This window comes from Pleurodeles waltl, chromosome 5 (genome assembly GCF_031143425.1).
Source record: "Pleurodeles waltl isolate 20211129_DDA chromosome 5, aPleWal1.hap1.20221129, whole genome shotgun sequence".
Lineage (NCBI taxonomy): Eukaryota > Metazoa > Chordata > Amphibia > Caudata > Salamandridae > Pleurodeles > Pleurodeles waltl.
In genome coordinates, this window is record NC_090444.1 from 429,408,309 (window position 1) to 429,426,979 (window position 18,671).

At 44.0% G+C, this 18,671-nt stretch overlaps 1 protein-coding gene across 1 annotated transcript in view; it reads left to right on the forward strand.

Moving 5' to 3' along the window:
• PSME4 (proteasome activator subunit 4) overlaps positions 1 to 17,313 on the forward strand; it is a 1,396,200-nt gene extending 1,378,887 nt beyond the window's left edge. The window contains exon 47 of the mRNA XM_069234194.1: positions 16,343 to 17,313. The gene's annotated coding sequence lies outside the window, so the exon portion shown is untranslated. The remainder of the gene's footprint in view (positions 1 to 16,342) is intronic.
• The last annotated feature ends 1,358 nt before the right edge of the window (positions 17,314 to 18,671 follow it).

Below are 18,671 nucleotides of genomic sequence, written 5' to 3' on the forward strand. Positions count from 1 at the left end.
TAACTTGTACAATGAATATGAATGAGAGTGTTCCCTTGCGATTATATTAGTATATCTGAAGTCTGTGGTATAACAGATGAGAACAGGGCTGCACTGGGCATTAGAGTCATAATTTGTGCATGCTGAGGAGCTCGTCAGCGATGACTGACGTTTCTGTATACTCAGTGATGCCATCATAGACAGCACAGCCACCCTTCCCTCCAGACCCTTTTGTGGGGAGGGTAACGCCTTGGAAACCAACCGCTTCTGCTGTTGCAGCCTACAAGGTAAGTCAAACTCCATCCGACGTGTCTTCAGCTGGGGGAGTGGACGATGCGCCGTTGGGTATTGCCACTCCAACCAGTCCAGAGCCGCCTCTATTTCATCAACGAATAAGGAGCATGAGTCATGACTGGAAATAGTAGCACGTATTGAAGTCCTTCAGGTCTCAGCTTGATCACATGGAAGATGCCACGTCACTTCTGGTCCTCCAGTGTGTAGTCAGGGTATAGTGAGACTGTGGCAATATCTGCCCTTATAGGAGCTGCTTGGTCCTTGTAGTTGGTGGTCTTGGTCCCTGTCGTTGAGTATCCAGGCCACAATAGGTCTTGGTGGTGCTCCTGGGGGTAACCGGCGAGTGGGGACGCTATGGGCGCGTTCCACAACAAACAAAGACAATAGGCCTTGAGGGGCAACTGTTTTTAGAAGTCATTGTTCAATGAACTGTTGGGTAGACCCTTCTGTGGCCGCCGGAAGGCCCACTATATGGATATTATTGCAGCGGGCCTGGCCATCTGCATCCTCCGCTCTCTCTTGGATATAACTGACACTGTCTCTGGAGGTCTGTTATGGCAGCTACATTTGAAGGCTGTTTGGGGGCCAGCTCTAATAGTGTGATTTCCACCACATATATTTTGTCATAGTTTATGGTGGTCATCACACAATATGCCCAAGTCTGTAGAAAGGAAGGTGATACAGTGCTCAGTTGCAGATCTGGAGTCTTGTATCTTGTGGAGTATTAAGTCTAGCTTGTCTTGTGTAGGAGCCAGATTCTTGAGCCGTATACATTCATCCATCGTATGCGTTGTAGAGGCATCAAATTGGCTGTGCTGTTAGGGCTCTCAGCCTTGTTTTGAGAGCGAGCGGTGGGTTTTGTTCGACCCATGCTGCTGTTTCTGCGCTGGATGCTGTGTAAGACAGTAGGACACCAAGTGTCTCACCCTGAGGCGGGGCTGCGGCCCTAGAAGTAGTCATCAGCCGTTCACTCAGGGCAGTCTGCCCTAGCTCCACCTGTATAGCAACTGGGGAGAATTAGGGGGGTAGGGGTGGAACTTACTTGGTCAGTTTCACAGTCACCCTTAAGCTCACTGGTGAATGACAAAGGTTATCACAGGCTTGGGGGAGAGCACCCTTAGTTACTTAATTGAAATTACCACTGTTTAGCAAGTCATGGCACCCTTAAATGCAAGGCTTCACAGCAGTGTAAAAAATATTTTGCCCCCAGTCAAGTTGAGTACCGTAGATAGTAGGGATTTTCACTTCTCATGGACGCCTCCACGTTCCCAGCAGAACAGGTAATCAATTGATCAGGTAAGGGCCATGGCGTTGTTTGAGAGAAGAGGTGTTGTCTCTAAAACAACATAACAGTTCCACACATCCAGTCCACTTACAAACACATTGGGACTTGTAGAGTATGATAGCATAGAAGTATACAATTTAGAAGCCTCTCACAAAAAAATACTCTTCACTCCACAACTAATCAGCTATTCAGAGAGTTGGGGGGTTGGGAAAGAGGTCTCTCAACATGAATGCTTGTTCATATGTCCATGTGTGGGGGAAGGCAGCAATTCTTACAGAGCCTTAAGGAGCCTTCATGCTGTCCCACAAACACCTCTGTTGTAAAATATCCCAAATCTAGGCAGGAAACAGTGCTTCTTGTACACCCTGGTTGGTCCTCACAGATAGGTAGCGCCGTGTGGAAGCTCTGATTCCGAGTCAGGCAGCCTCGGACGCGTTGGTGCCTTGGGTGGTCCAAGGCCCCAAGGAGAACATGCATCCTTGCTGTGTCCACAGCTAGTCACTTTCCGTCTATTTCAGCTTCTTACAAATAGGGCAGTTAGAGTACCTTCTCCAGCAGGCCCATCCTTCTTTTTATTTATTTAGTGAAGCTGCTTCCTGAGAACCATCGGGGGAAGGGGTGAGGCTGGAATCGCATTGCTGCAGTGCTTCTCTGTTACCTAGGTCCGGCTGCTGCTGGTCCTCCACGTAGCTCTGCATATCCGCGGTCCCACTGCTCAACAACAGCTCCCTGGTGGCCATGTTAGAATGAAATCTGTAAATAAAATTAGACAGATCAATTTGACACAGTAATATAGGTTTAATAAATTTTCAGCTGGGAACAACAGGCAGTCTCAACATAGAGGCCATGACTGAAGTTCAAAGTTCTAGTTCACAAGCAGTGGTATTTATACTGTAAAAACCACAAAAAACTATGCTGACAAGTTCAGCATTGACGTAAGCACGAACAAGCAGTACAGATAAGATAATAGGGGAGAGGTACCTCTTGACAAGAGCACATGCACGATTATTGGTCACCTCATGGGTGGGTAAGTAACATTGGCGTCATTCTGCATCTCTATCTTTTCTGCACAACGTGATTATATGTTACATGATGCTCACGGTAGCCCTGACTTGTGCACATGCTTATCTGACCCTTACACAGTTCCCCTCACCAAGATATGAATGACTTGTGGTTTTTAGGACCCTTGTGCTAAGGCAGGATACACCCTTTTGTTACACCCTGTTCGTGCTAAGTGAAGATTTTAAAAGCGACAGTTGGTGCCGCTTTAAAGAAAAACTCTCATTCTAATGTGGCTTGGGCCTCTTGTGTGTTTCAGCACAGCTAACTTAACAATGCAGCTTGTGTATAAATTTCCTAAGTAATAAGTGTTTGTTTGCCCTAAATATGACCTGCCTTTTCTATTGAACCCAAAGTCTGTCTTTTTTTAGCATGTCATGTATTAAGCCTTTCACTACTTACATTAGTTTACAACTAGTAAACTTGGCTGCATCTCTCCCATCCTTGACAGCCTGGGGGAGAGTGTCACGTACGCCCTCCGGGACCTGGGGCAGCACTTGCGCCACCGTATCCCATAAAGTATGGGAATAACGGCCCAATAGGCAAGAGGTGTTTACGGACCTCAATGCCAGGCTGGTGGAAGAAAACATCTTCTTCCCAAGCTGATCCAGCCTCTTGGATTCCCTATCCGGGGGAGCGGAAGAGAAGGCACCACGGGAAGTTGAGGCTTGGACAACCAAGCTCTCAGGAGTGAGGTGTTGAGTCAGGAAACTAGGGTCGCTGGGAGCGGGTCTATGGCGGCGGCCCACCGTCCTATTCACAGGAGCCCCTGTGCTGGGTTTGGACCACGTACCCAGAAGTACGTCTGTAAGAGCCTCATTGAAGGGCAACAACGGCTCTGATGTTGACACCCCCGGCTGAAGCACTTCTGTCAGGATATTCGTCCTGACTGGCACCGTAGGCAAATCTAGGTCCAAGACCTCAGCTGCCCTACGCACCACCAAAGCAAAAGAAGCATCCTCCTCCGTAGCCATATTAGGAGGAGAGAGCATACCAGTATCTGGAGACGTTTCCAGTCCACTGGCCTCCCCTAGATCCTCATACCAGTCCTGTTGCAATCCAGATTCTAAAGGGTCCTCAGACCCCTCCCATTCCTCTCCTGCGTCTGGCTGTTCCAAATAATGCTCAGACAATGATCTGGGCCGAATTGGCTCAGTCGAAGTCGGAGTCGACATCGCTCCGGCTCCGGATCATCCGGAATAAGGATGGGGCTGCCACCGGTGGGCGCCGGTGGTGGAATCATCGACGTCGGACCCGGTGCCGAAGGAGGCCGACTGTGAGAGACCGGCGCTGGTCTGGATCTGGTATCGGATCCTGGGGTCCCCAACGGCTCTGAGGCCGAAGCCGCCGGCGTCGAATCCGAAGGGGCCCCTGCTGACCCCACGCCGAGACATCGTCTATATAGACAACCGTGACGTCATAGACGGCTCCAACGACGCTGACGACACACGCGGAGCTGGTCAACCACGCGGATCCAAACGACGACACCCGACGGCGCGCGCGCAGGGTACTGCTCAGAAAAAACTGCAGATTCGAAGCTGACGCCAGGGAATTCTAAGGTAAGGAAGCTGCAGCTAGAAGTCTCTATCAGATACCTCGTTATCGAAGGTAAGTAACTTGTTCTTCACTACTTACCTTAGTTTACAACTATCCCTAGCCTAAAATGTTTGTTTTAGGATCTGGGAACCTCTGTTTGTATGTATGTGATGTATATGATGTGTTCCTATTCTTCCTACGTCATTCCCCCCTCTAGTTGATTATTCAACTACTTTTCCTACCTTCCCATCTACCGATGAAACTAGGGGAATCACCACATACCCACTACTCTGTCCCTCACAATTTAGCTGTCATCCTTTTGCAAAATGCTATTACCTGAAAAATAAGACACATCAAGAGCAACAACACGATCAGAGGCGCAACAAGGCCTTGAACAACCCCGACATCCAGGTCGGCACCCATTCGACCCAGCCCTCGAACCACCCATCAGGGGCACCCCCCTTTTGTAGATCATGCAATGTCTGAATGGCCTGAGTTAATGTCCCATTGTCTGCATCATTGGCCGGCACATAAGTACAACAGGCCGATCCAATCTTGTTACACGCTCCTCCTTCCATGGCCGTCATTAAATCAAGTACATATCTGTGTTGCATTGCCATCGGCCTAAGGGCTCGGAGTTCTTCCTTCATAGCATTGAACCCATCTTCGGTTACATTTATGGTCTTCATAAATTCAAAGCGTGTGATCTGCAGCCAGCGTGCAGTTGCTTTTGCCTGAATAAATGGTAGGATGCTACCAAAAAAGATTTGGGCATCATTAAATAGTCCATGTTCCTGTGGAGCGTCTTTCCACACTGCAGTACCAAAAAACTCAGCAGCTTGCTTTGTCCGGTAATGGTGAAGCAAGGTTGTTGGATGGCTCATGGGATGGCCATGTAACTGAGAGATGTCCACACTTGGTATCACCAGGGAGGGGGTGTGCAAAGTCACTAGGGAGCAGAGGCCATTGCAGTTCGGCTGTAGTTGCATGTGGAGCCGGGCCCCACACATCCAGTAATGATCCATCAGGCTGGAGGTGCCACCCTGCAAATCAGTGTTGTAGGTGGTGATGTTGCAGTTGAGGTTACTCCCCACCTTCACTGTCCCATTCCCTCTGAAACAAAGAGAAAACTGTGCTAATTTCATTGCTATTCTAGGGTGTATGGTAGTTCCTGTCCATGTATATCTCTGTATGTTCGCATCCCATATTTCCTGACATTGGCCTATTATCTTATTAAAACTTAGTGGACCTTGTGTCTCAGTGCCATTCCATAATGATATTGCTCTACATATGACCTTGGCCTCTGTATGCCATTTATCATGGGCAAATACTGATCCTGTGATACTAAGAACTGGCCTGCCTGAGCAATCTGGGGGCAGGGGTTTAGCTAAATAGTTACTACATTCAGATGATGGGTAAGACCTTCCAAAAATACCTTGATGTAATACCTCTTTTTCCCCAATCTGGGTGAGACCTTTTTTGCCCTGCTTTCTTCATTTTTGATATCTCTTCCATTATCTCTTGTTTTCCTGTCAGGACTTGTAGGACTTCTGGGGTGGTGTCAAATCTAGTTGTGTTAACTAGTGCAGTAACAGGACTAACGTGAGTTGGTTGTAGCTGTGCTCTCATTCTGCATAAAAATAGTTGCAGGAGACAATGTGTAATGTTTGGGGATACCTCTTTTGGGAGATGCAATCTATCTACTCCAGCAGCCTGGGGGATGAGAGAACATACATAACAACTGGTGTTGGACGTGGATGTACCTATACTATGCATGTGCTGATACCACATATTATCAAACAAAGCAGTATGGAGAGGGTGATGGTCAATATCATTATCAATGTGTGTAATAATTAATTTAGGATAAAAAATATATATATATCCAAGGGCTAAAACATCAATATCAGTGCACCGAGGAGGAAAAACAAACAAAATACATAACTGGAAAGAAGAATTGTCTAATATTGGAGCTTTAGAGGGAGGCTTTACTCCGGTTGCTTCCCCTGTTCTCCTCCCTCTTTTTCCTGCTCAGTGTCCAAAGGGATGGATGGCGGCATGGTCAGGGCCAGGCGGATGTCCTGGAGGTGGTACCACGGTTTGTGGTCTTGGACTTTCACTGCTGTAGTCGTGCTGTCTGTCACTGGGAAGGGTCCATTGAATTTGAAGTCCTTCCACTTTCTGACAAAATTGCTAATATATACTAAAGTTCCAAAAGGTTTTTTTGTTTGTTGATCCTTTACAGGAGATGTGTGGTCACGCTTCTTGGCTGCACGTGTAACCTGTTTAGAGATGAACTTTGAAACTTTGGTTAGCTCAGACATGTATTCATTCATTTCAGTTTGTACAACTTCAGGTGCACTCTCAGTCTCCAACTTATGTATAGTTGATGGCACAAAGGTGCTCATTGTTCTACCTGTCACTATTTGATGAGGAATCAAATGGTGATCTGATCCTGTGGTATTTCTCAAAGCAAAGAGTGCTAAAGGGAGGCAATATAGCCATTTCTTTTTCAATGTCACACATAGTTTACTTATTTTGTTCTTGAGGAGGCCATTAAGGCGCTCCACAATTCCATTGCTTTGCGGATGATAAGCTGAGGACAATTTGTGTGTTATTCCTAACAAGGTGGTGAGGTGTGAAAATATATTGTCGTCGGAGTGGGTGCCATTGTCGGATCTGATCCCATCAGGGACACCCCACCGCGGTATTACCTCACGGATCACAAAATTAGCAGCAGACTTGGCATTACAGTGAACACAAGGTCCTGCTTCAATCCACCTTGAGAATGGGCAGACTGCAACTAAAAGAAAGCGATAATGATTGCATCTGTTGATCTTATCAGTGTAATCAATGTGCAGTTCCTTAAAGAAACCTTGTGGGCGAGGAATTGTGGAAGCTATTACCTTAGAGGTGGGACTTGGTGAAAACTGCTGGCACACTGTGCAGGTGTGTATGTACATTGTAATCATCTCATGTAAGTTAGGGACAAACCAATCCTGACGTATTTGGAGGGACATATTGTCTCTAGCAGTATGTGAAGGAAGATGTAGCTGGTTTAGAGCTATCAGTAGCAATGCTTGGGGCATGACAGGCTTCCCTGTTGACATTTGTCTGTATATTAAATCTGTTCCTGTTTTTGTGCATCCCCTGGCTTCCCACAACTGTTTCTCATGCTCTGGGGCATTTTCTTGTATCTCTCTTATATGCAGATGAGCTGTCTCTGTGTAATGTCTGGATGCATTCAAAGGGTCTGAAGGTGTCAGTGTTTCACTAGCTAACAAAACTGTGGTATGTGTGTCTCTAAGAGGGCATGTTGCTGCATCTTTGGCTACCCAATCAGCCAGAGCATTTCCATGGGACACAAAATCCTGCTCATTAGTGTGGGCTGGGCATTTCACTACTGCAACTGCATGTGGCAGTGTTAAAGCTTGTAGAAAGTCCTCTAAAAGGGGGCAGTGCATGACAGGGCTTCCATCAGACTTGAGAATTCCCCGTCTGTTCCACCGTATAATGCTGGAATGCACTGTTGTAGTAACATAGGCTGAATCAGAGTATACTGTTATTGTTTCTCCTTCCCCTTGTTTGAGGGCTGCCACTAAAGCTACTAATTCAGCAGGCTGGGCTGAATATTGAGATGGCAAAGTTATCTGTTCGGTTATCTGCAGTGTGTCTGAAGAGTTGTGCTGCATCGCTCTGACCACTGCAGCACCTATATGTCTCACCCCTGTGTCCTGATCTATTGTGGAAGACCCATCCACAAAATATACAACACTACCTGGAATGGGGTCTTCTGTTGCTTGGCTACACTCATCTGGAGTATATGTGGCACAATCATGGGCATCATCGTCAGTGTCTGAAATGGGGTGTGCAAAGAATGTAGAAGGATTGACTATGTGGCATTTAACCGCCTTCAAGGGTGGTAATGATAATATTATCTCATAGCCTGATACTCTCTGTGTTGTTAGTGTTTTAGCTTTCTGAATTATTGCAAACACAGCATGTTCAGCATACTGTGTCAGAGGTGCACCCATGACAATGTGGGAACTTTTCTTTTCTGCAAAGGCTGCTGTGGCTAGTGCTTGTTCACAAGGCTAATTGCTTTTCATGACAGAATCAAGTACGCCACTAAAATATGCAATTGGTTTGTGGCCTAAAGGATACTTTTGGGTGAGAACAGCCGTCATCACCTGGTCATTACAGTGGCAAAAAAGAAAAAACTCTTTGTTGTAGTCTGGTGTTCCTAACACTGGTGCATTTGTTATCTCTGTTTTTGGCTTACTGAAGGTTTGTTCCATCTCTGTAGTCCATGTTATCCTGTCTTTCTGTGTTTCCGCCTGTTTGATAGATGCAAGCAGTGGGGATATTAAAGTACTGTAGTCAAAAACCCTTTGTCCGACATAATTACATAAGCCTAGGAACTTCTGCATTCCTTTCACAGTCCCAGGCTCTGTCTCTGCCGAATGGATTCTGCTCTCCCGGGCATAATTCGGCAGCCTGATGCTGACAGTAGTTGCCCCAAGTATTGAACTTCTTTCTGGCAGTACTGTAATTTGTCCCTGTCCACCTTGTAACCTCTTTGAGCAAAGGTGCACAACAGGGACACAGTGTCCTTTCTACACTGCTCCTCTGCTGGACTATAGATCAGTAGGTCATCGACATACGACAACACTGAGCTGTCACATTGAAAATTGGTGAGGTCATTCTTGACCGTCGTGTTAAAGACACTAGGGGACTCACATTACCCTTGGGGTAATCGGGAATGAAGGTACTATGAACCCCGATAGGAAAATGCAGTCAAATAGTGACTGTCTTGGTGCAGGGGAATGCTGAAAAATGCATTCTTCAAGTCTGTGACTGAAAAGTATTTAGCATCTTGGGGTATGTTGGTTAGGATGATGGAAGGGTCAGGTACTACAGGAAATTCTGGTATCACTATGTCATTAAGGGGGCGCAGGTCTTGAATCATGCGGCACATATTTCCCTTGGCCTTCCTTATAGGGTAAATTGGGGTGTTGCAGGAAGATACACCTAGGTATGACTCCCTGCTCCACCAATGCCTGTATAACAGGTGCAATGCCCTCCTCTGCTTCTTTGGATAGAGGGTATTGTCTCACTCTTGGTAGTATTGCTCCTTCCTTCAAAATTATTCTGAATGGTCCGCTGTGCGGACGGGGCCTACATCATAAGGGCCTTTTGTCCACAAGTTGGAGGGTAACTGCGCAAGGTCATTATCTTCGATAGAACTGGAGACATTTATTGGTATCACAGGCCTTGTCTCCAATGTGGTGCATAGAGGTACACTGTTTTGAAAAACAATCTCTGTCCTTCTGAGGTCATCGGCAAACAAATAGTCATCTGATATGTCGCCCAACTGCATGTTGGGATCATAAAAGATGACACATGCCCACATCACATCAGTGTGGTCACTTGCCATCAGTGTCCCATAGGTCCTCTATTTCCAGAATGAGGTCTTTGTCTAATATTTCAAAATAGGGGACCTGTCGTCTAAAGAGAAAGCTCTTGGGTAATTCAACTAGCTTCCCTGTCAGTTCCGGTGTTTCTGCTATGATGGTGTACACTGCTCTAGTAAAAGCTAAAATGTCTACAGGTCTGGCTGTAACTTGGTTACCATCTGGGGGGTGTGTAACCATTGTCATGATGCGTGTACTAGATACTCCAGGTGTTGAACAGATCATAGTCCCATCCTCTTCAAAGTGAATAGTCCTGTTTAATTTTGCCATGAGATCACGTCCTAGCAGATTAGCTGGTACATTTGGGGAGAATAAGAAACATCCATCAACATACCTTCCCCCTATTTCCATCTCCACAGGTTTAGTGAATGGAACCCTCATTACAGCCCCAGAGAACCCCTGTGTGTCCATTGATAAATTTGACAATGGCAGTCTCCTCTCACGAGTACAGGACCTAGTGGCCCCAGTGTCAATGAGAAAGGTGTACTCCTTGTCATTAATGGCTGCCGTCACAGTGGGTTCCTCTTCTGGCCTGTGGGTTACCGATAAGACTGGACACTTGAGACTTCTCCTTGGGCACCTTCATTGGGCATATCCTCCCATGTAGTTTTGCTGGAATGGGTTTCCTCCCCTGACAGTTACCCCTCCTTGTAAGTTCTGGTGCTGCAAGGTGGGCTGCACTGTCTGCTGTGGCCCAAACTGTATTTGGGGCACTGATTGCTGGAACTGCTAAGGCTGTATCTGTGGTTGAGGCTGCAGTTGTATTTGGGGCTGTGGGAGATATATCACTTGAGGGCTTGTGGCAGGTTGTGCTACAATGCCACCAGACGGTGCCATTTGTTGGCCATAATTTGCCCTAGTCTGGTTGCTAAGTTCATCTTCCTTTTTATACCTACAGTCTCTAATGAAATGCCCTGTCATCTTGCAATAGAGGCATGTCTATCCACTCTGGAATGTGTTTACTCTATTTCCCCCAAACCTTCCTCGCCCTCCTCTTCCATTATTCCTGTTATTGCTTCTCTGGGCATACTGGTAGGGTTGCATTGGGGTGCCTGAAGGGGGCACTCCCAGGGACACTGCAGCTAACTGGGTGGTGGCAGTGGCAATTCCTTCCTCTGTTTTCTTAGCCAGTTCCTGCTGGGCCAATTTAGCTGCTGCTTTCTCTATTTTATCTTTCTCGCTCTTTTCCTTTTCTTGTCTCTTCTTACAAAAATGTATTATGTGTGCTTGTACCTCTATCTATGGTTTGGCCTCTAAGGCCATTATATTATCTAATGTATCCTGCACTTCAGTTGGCAGACCCTTTTTCACTATATTGTAAAATAGTATTGCATTCTGTCCAGTTACATCCCAACTCTCCCCCACTTCCTGTGTCCATTTTTCCTTCAGTCTGCTAAGGAATTGGGCTGGGTCCTCATTTGGCTGCATTGTTTGTGCCATAAGGGACCCAATGTCTGGCCTGTCTGGGTGCATTTTTCTCAGTTGTTTCCAAACAATTCCCCTTACTCTATTAAAGGGTTCACATTTTGGGTTGTTGAATGTCACATCCTTTACTCCTGCCTTTGTGAACAGTAGGTCTGTTTCATCTCCTATAAGGGAACTTAGTAAACTCTTAATGTCCCCTATTGCAAGAGTAATCCCAGCAGTATGTTTTTCCAGAGCTGCTATCCATTTCCCAGCACCCTAAGCAAGTTGTGGCAACTGTTTTTAAAGATTTTCTTTGTCCATCTGGGGCCATGATATATACTGAGGCGCCCCTGGGCCCTTGAATATCAAGGGCAGTTGTGACAGGACTGTAGTCCTATTGCCAGTAGGATAACAAGAGTCATACTTACAAGCATATTTCTTCCACACTCTTAGACTTTTCTGCATATAGAGATAATCCCAGTAAGGATCCCCTGTGCCCTGAAAAATGCAAATTTTTGCATTAGCCATGTCTCTGGGTTCAAAGGAACCCTCTCGCGGCCATGGTGTCATCTGTGATGCCAGTCCTTCTGTCCAACCTGCTAGGTTGTCAGTAAAAGGGTCAACATTATACCAACTGTTTTCATACTGAGCTACTATTTCATTGGGTGTCAAATTATTGCCAGAGCATGCAGGGAATGCATGTGTCATGTATTTCCTCAGTGACATTTTTCCTGCCATATCAAATGTTCCCTTTCTCTTATATGAGCGTGCATGCGTCCCATCAAATACTAATCTCTGTAATTCTCTTGGCTTCTTTTGTAAAGTCTGTCCTGTTTTATTGTTTTCTTCTCCCTCACAGGCATATTGTGACTGTTCCCTATTATGGTCCTCAAGAAGGGACATTCTTTTAACATGTTCAGTGATGTTATCTAATGCCCCCTCTGATCCTTTGTAGGATTTTTCTAAATCCAGATCTTCCTCACCTAAGCTGCTGTGTGTGGAGACTGTGTCCTCTAGTCCTTCTTGTTCAATCATTTGTGCCCCAGTGAGGGCCCTTGACTGCCTCAAGGGCCCTTCCTCCTTTTCCCAAGTCGCTCTTTGGTCTATCTGTCCATCTTCCTGCACTGTGACCCCCTTGCCTACACTATTCTCCTCTGCCCCCAGGTGCATGAACCTTCAGCACTCTATGGGAGGACTTTCTGGTGTGTAAGCTAACCTTCTTGTCTCATTTTTAATGTTGGTACTTGGGTTTTGCAAAACACCTTCTTTTTTTCTAGCCCCATTCATTCTCTGTGCCTCTTTTGACCCCTCATTAGGTATACCTTCATTTTTCCTAGTGGGGGGACATCTCGTCCTCTAAATGAAGTGTAAATGGGGCATCTACTGTCCCTATGTATTAAGTACTGTCCACACCTAACATTTCCAGTGGTGTACTGGCCATTTGAGGACATGGAGATGGGTGGACATATTCTCTATGTTCAGAAAAAGATTGGTCTGTATATCCCACAGCAGGGGGATGTGAAGAGGTGGGTAGAGAGTGTGGGGTACCAGGTTGCATCGTATACATGCCCTGTCTAACCTTAATTGCACGTCCTGATAGGGGGGTGGAGGAGCCAAAGGGAGGGTCTGAGGCTTTGTCTTTGACTCATTCATATTTGTTTCACAAAAGACCCTCCATAGGTCTAGTGTGATCTTCCTTTTCTCTAGTTTATTTCCCTTGAATGTACTCTGTAGGAAGGTGGCCATGTGTTCTATTGTTGTATTATCAAATGTGCCCTCTTTAGACCACGCATGTGTAAGTTTTAATGTTGCTTTGTGCCATTCCTTACAGTATTTTCCTATCCTGTCCTTGTCTCCTGAGAACACTTAAACCATGTGTTCTAAAGGAGACCCTATGTCTGTTTAGTGAACTTTATCCTTTTGAACTATATGGTTTACACTCTAAATGCACTTCTATTTACTTCCTGGGTTATTTCCAGACTTTACATAAACTGTTACTAGGCTGTGAAGGTGAACATCAGATATATATATCCCTAATCTCTGAAAGACTTTGTTCATTTATATATATATATTAGGTAGGTGCATTTATGTGTGGCCTAAGTGGTTTGTTTGCCTGACACAACAAACAATAATGTTATTGTGATATATATACATGTTTGTAAGTTACTCATATCCTAAATTCCACACTGGGAGGTCCCTAACAAATGCATACAGTAGGAGGTCTAATGCTAAATATGAGTCTGTTATTGCAGGGAATTCACGTGACTGTTGCCCATGGTTCCACTGAAAAATTGCAGTGACTTCAATTTATTCACTTTCTGGCCACAAGGTGGCACCAGTGTCACACATGAAAAATTAAACGGAATATTTTAGAGGCCTTCAAAGGGGTGCCTCACTCTTGGAAAGACAACTGCAACAGGTTTTGTAGATTTCAAAACAAACTCTTTTATTCTAATTATGCAAAGGTCCGGTTCACATCTATCTGAAAGGTAGTTAAATATATTTGTATGTATAGTAGCTGGTAATTCTTCTTCTATTTGTATACCCTCAAGATATGTATAAATGTCCCAGTCTATACTGTTTGATAATTCATCTTGCCTCCAATCTTAAGGCTCTATAGTTTCATAATGGGGATAATAGTTGGTAGTTTCAGTATTTGTTATGGGGTTCATGAGGCTACTACACTACATTTAACTTGGAGGACAAAGTCCTTATATTAGTTCTTTGAATAATTATTTATAATTGTCTAGCAGGTATTTCTCTTATGTCAATGTAGGTTGTTTTAGGGCCTAGAGGTGATATACTATAAATATCTAGACCTTCATAAACTTTTGACTTAAAAATAAATGATTCTATGGTATTGATATTACTGGTCTACTAAGGTCAGTTCTGTTTTAGAGGGTGACAGCCTGACCGTTATAAAAATGAATAATTAATTCAGGGATGTGGAATTAATTAGTTGTCTTTTTTGGGACATTTGCTCAATCCAGTCAATTACTTTACTTTTGAGTATACTATTTTAACTTAACCTTCATAAGAATAGGAGGTCTGATACCTATTCCTAAATTATACACTAAATAACATAAACTTATATATTGACATTATTATGTGGCCACATTTCTATCTATACATGCATATACATACACAGTCATTCTTAATTTCATACTAGGGCAAACAAAATACTCCTGGTCACTTCCCTCCAGATTCATATAGGGGACAACTTTTCACTGTTTGCAACTACAAATTGTGACTTCCAGACTTAAGGTCTGGGTTAGGTTGACTTGAGTGTTCTTTAGAACATACACTGATTGCTCAGCTTCAAGTCCAACACTACTCTTGACCACTTTTGACTTACTTAGTCAACTTCCCTGTATCTTCCGGACTTACCACCGAGATCCCTTAATATAGTATCAATTCATACACAATCTTGCATGCAAACATCAAAATTATACACAATACAGTGTCAAAATTGTAAATGTCTTTATAAAATAAAAGGAACAGACCTTGTACTTTTCTACCTCACTACCAATACCCGAGTCACATCTGTCCCCACGAAATCAGAGATTTTTACTTAAATGTTGGCATCTCCCGTACCTCTTTAAAAAGTGCACAAATCACCATGTGGAGACAGGCAGGGCACACAGTCCAGCAGTTGGTGAGATCAAAGCAGAGCTCCTGGCTTAGCTGGCCAATATGTTAGAAGGAAATCTGTTAATAAAATTAGACAGATCAATTTGACACAGTAATATAGGTTTAATCAATTTTCAGCTGGGAACAACAGGCAGTCTCAACATAGAGGCCATGACTGAAGTTCAAAGTTCTAGTTCACAAGCAGTGATATTTATACTGAAAAAACCACAAAAAACTATGCTGACAAGTTCAGCATTGACGTAAGCAAGAACAAGCAGTACAGATAAGATAATAGGGGAGAGGTACCTCTTGACAAGAGCACATGCACGATTATTGGTCACCTCATGGGTGGGTAAGTAACATTGACGTCATTCTGCATCTCTGTCTTTTCTGCACAACAAGTGATTATATGTTACATGATTCTCACTGTAGCCCTGACTTGTGCAAATGCTTATCTGACCCTTACACAGTTCCCCTCACCAAGATATGAATGACTTGTGGTTTTTAGGACCCTTGTGCTAAGTCAGTATACACCCATTTGTTCCACCCTGTTCGTGCTAAGTGAAGATTTTGAAAGCGACAGTTGGTGCAGCTTTAAAGAAAAACTCTCATTCTAATGTGGCTTGGGCCTCTTGTGTGTTTCAGCTCAGCTAACTTAACAATGCAGCATGTGTATAAGTTTCCTAAGTATTAAGTGTTTGTTTGTCCTAAATATGACCTTCCTTTTCATTGAACCCACAGTCTGTCTTTTTTTAGCATGTTCTGTAATAAGCCTTTCACTACTTACATTAGTTTACAACTATCCCTAGCCTAAAATGTTTGTATTGGGATTTGGGAACTTATGTTTGTATGTATGTGATGTATATGATGTGTTCCTATTCTTCCTACATCAGCCACATCTTCTTCCTCATGGGAGCTGCTCGAATGTCTCTCTGTAGGCAATGGGTCCCCCTCCAACCCCATGATATAGGCTTTCTTACAGCATATGTCCTCGGGGAGCAGCTCAGTCTAGGCTATGCAAGTCGACATGGGGTATATTACAGCAACACAGGCAGAGTCGAAATCCGACGATATTATGAGTTGCTTTCCATTCGGATTATTGATGGATAGTGGTGAATTCTCAGGCACCCGGCCGGAGCCTCAGAAATACACAGCCGCCATCTTCGGCGGTTAACCAAGCCCTCACCCCAATTAGAAACACACATATTTACAAGGCTACGTATATAAAATTAGCTATGGTTTGACCTCGCACCATGCCACCCCATCCTACCCCCATCAGCCTTCATCCCCCCCTGACCCCCCCCCCCCCTCTGCTGGGAGCAGGCAGGGGACTGTGTTGCCTGACAGTAACAGATAAATGACTTTACTTATTTCATACTTTGTAGGCGTCTGTTAAAGGAGAGCATACCTTTAATTCATGCTTCCCTAGATGATCTCACATCTCTCCCAACAACCGTGACATTTATTTAATGAACTGACCTTTGTCCTAAAAACCGGGACACTTATTTAAAGAGAACTATCGGGATACCGGGACTGTCCTGGGAAGTCCGGGACCTCTGGTCCCACCAGAAAGAGCGTTACTACAGATAAGCAACTTGTTGTTCTGTTTCTTTGAGATGTAGAAAATGTATATACGAATTCCTGTACTCATAATTTCTAACTTTTTTTTTTTTGTGTGCAGGCTATGCAAAGACGAAAAAGAAAACGAATTCCTATGCAAAAAAATGTGAAGCTCAAAATGAGTTTCTTACAAGCTGATTTTATTACATTTTGCTATTCTGTTGCCTGATTGGATGATTATGTCTACTCATTGAAGCAAAACGTACTGGAGACGAGTGCGGACAATGTATTGGTTCCAGTTGGAAAAATGCACTCAGCAAGTGTGTAATCTAGTGACTGATCCCAAACTCTCATTTCTAAATGGTTAGAATTGAATTCAAACAACGTGATCGGGGAAGTGCTGAGAATTTCGTCATATATGTTTTTTTTGCCTGAAACCTCACTTGAAGTCAAACAACTTATCGGCTGTTTGGCATGTTTTATATGTTTCATAGCTGTAAAGAATTATATGCTCTGTAGTATTTTTTTGGGGCCGGACACTGTACATATTACAAACTTTTGCATAAAACACCATTGTGTGATTAATTAAAAATATACAAATAGACTGTACAGCTTCAGTGGTTTTGACTTTGTAAAAGATCTGATGCCATTATCTGTTTTGTAAATTATTTTACTTAGACAACAATTCTATTTGCAGAGGCAGAAATATTTAGGTTGGATTTAATTTTTGTCATTATGTATTTTTTCTTATTTTATTGCAACAATTTTGTATTCTGCTGTGAATGCAAGCATCACCAGATACGATGCGACAGATTTCCGTATTGCCATGTACTTCATTCATGCACAGAAATGAGTTTGCCATTTTGAGGAGTGCCCTATTGTTTATTTAACTGTGCAACTTTTTCCTTGCAGGGAAACAATGCATTTATTTTTAAATACATATCTCTGAGCTAGCGCCTCAGCACAAACTTGAAGCACAGTAGAGATCCTTGTGTAGACTTCACAGTATCGATATGTAACTACTCTACAGCGTAGTGCCAAAACTGTACCTTGTTTATTTTATGACCCAATAAATGGATTGTTTTTAACATCTCCTTGTATCATTTTATTTACAACAAAGCGTCAATATTTTCTTTTTGTTGTACAGCTGTGCAGGGGATGATTGTTGGCGAGGCAGTCTCAATTAAAATACACAGGGGTGGCTCCTCCGTTAGGGCGGAAGAGCATCGCCACCGCCTGCCCCTCCCCAACCCCTCCTCCCAACCAGCAGCAGAAGCTGCAAATCTTTCAAAACGAGGGGATAATAAACTATGTTTCTTATCCCCTCGTTGTGAAAGTGGTGGGGCATCTGGGATGAGGAGAAGTGAGGGGTAGTGCTCAGCAATCCCCCTCACTGCACATGTATGTTTGTCTGGCTGTTTCAGGCTGGCCAAACACACATGCGCAGTAGGCTGTCTCCAACACAGTTGCCGGGCTGGAGAGAGCCTGCACAGCTCCCAGCCAATTCTGACGCTGCTTTGAGCACATTGGAACAGCATTGGTTGGAGGGCAGGCTGGGAGCCTGTGCCTGCATGCAGCCGGCAGGGAAGAGAAGGGCGGCGTGGGACGGCGTTGAAAAGGTGTGTATATTTATTTTATTTTATTACATTTTAGATCCCCCTCCCACCACCCCCCACTGCACGCCGCACCTGCCCCCACTCCTTATGAGCGAAACAAGCCGCGATTCAAAATACAAAAAATATTTCTGCAGAAATTAAAACTGGGGAATGTTTGTTTAGCTTATTCATACAATGAAACGTACACCTTGTAGGTTTCCTGGCGTTAAACTGTTGAAAGACCACAACACTGTTATTACTTAATCTGCTTAGATAAGTGAGTTTTTAACATCTCTCTACACAAAAGCGTTCTTTCCCATAAGAGTAACAGTAGGGTATTCCACTTGTTTGCAGCGACCACTGAAGAAGTCTGACCTCCATATGTAGCTGTTCAAGTTCTTGGGATGTTAAGAAAAACATGCCCATTAGAACAAAAGTGTTTTTAGGATTAATGCCATGGGCAATTTTTCAGCAAAGAAAGGAGAACTGGAGTGAAAAGGATTTATGTACTATGATGATCTATTTGAAAATTAGTTTGTCTTGAACTGACGGCAAGTCCAGTTGTTTCATGCTACAGTGACAGAATCATACTTTTTCAAATTACATATTAACCAAGTTGCCGCATTCTACACCAGTTGAATGCAGTTAATATATTTCTTCTGGAGCAGCCAATAAAACTGGAGTCTTATAGTCAATTATCAATGCATTAGTGCATTTATTACTGAGATCCTAAGGTGTTTGTCGAGGAGTGTCAGGACTGGGCATATAGTAGTTTGTTGGTAGAAACAGGTTATTATGGTGGTGGTGGTGACGTTGGTAGAAAGAGTGAGATTTGAGTCAATGTAGATTTCAAGG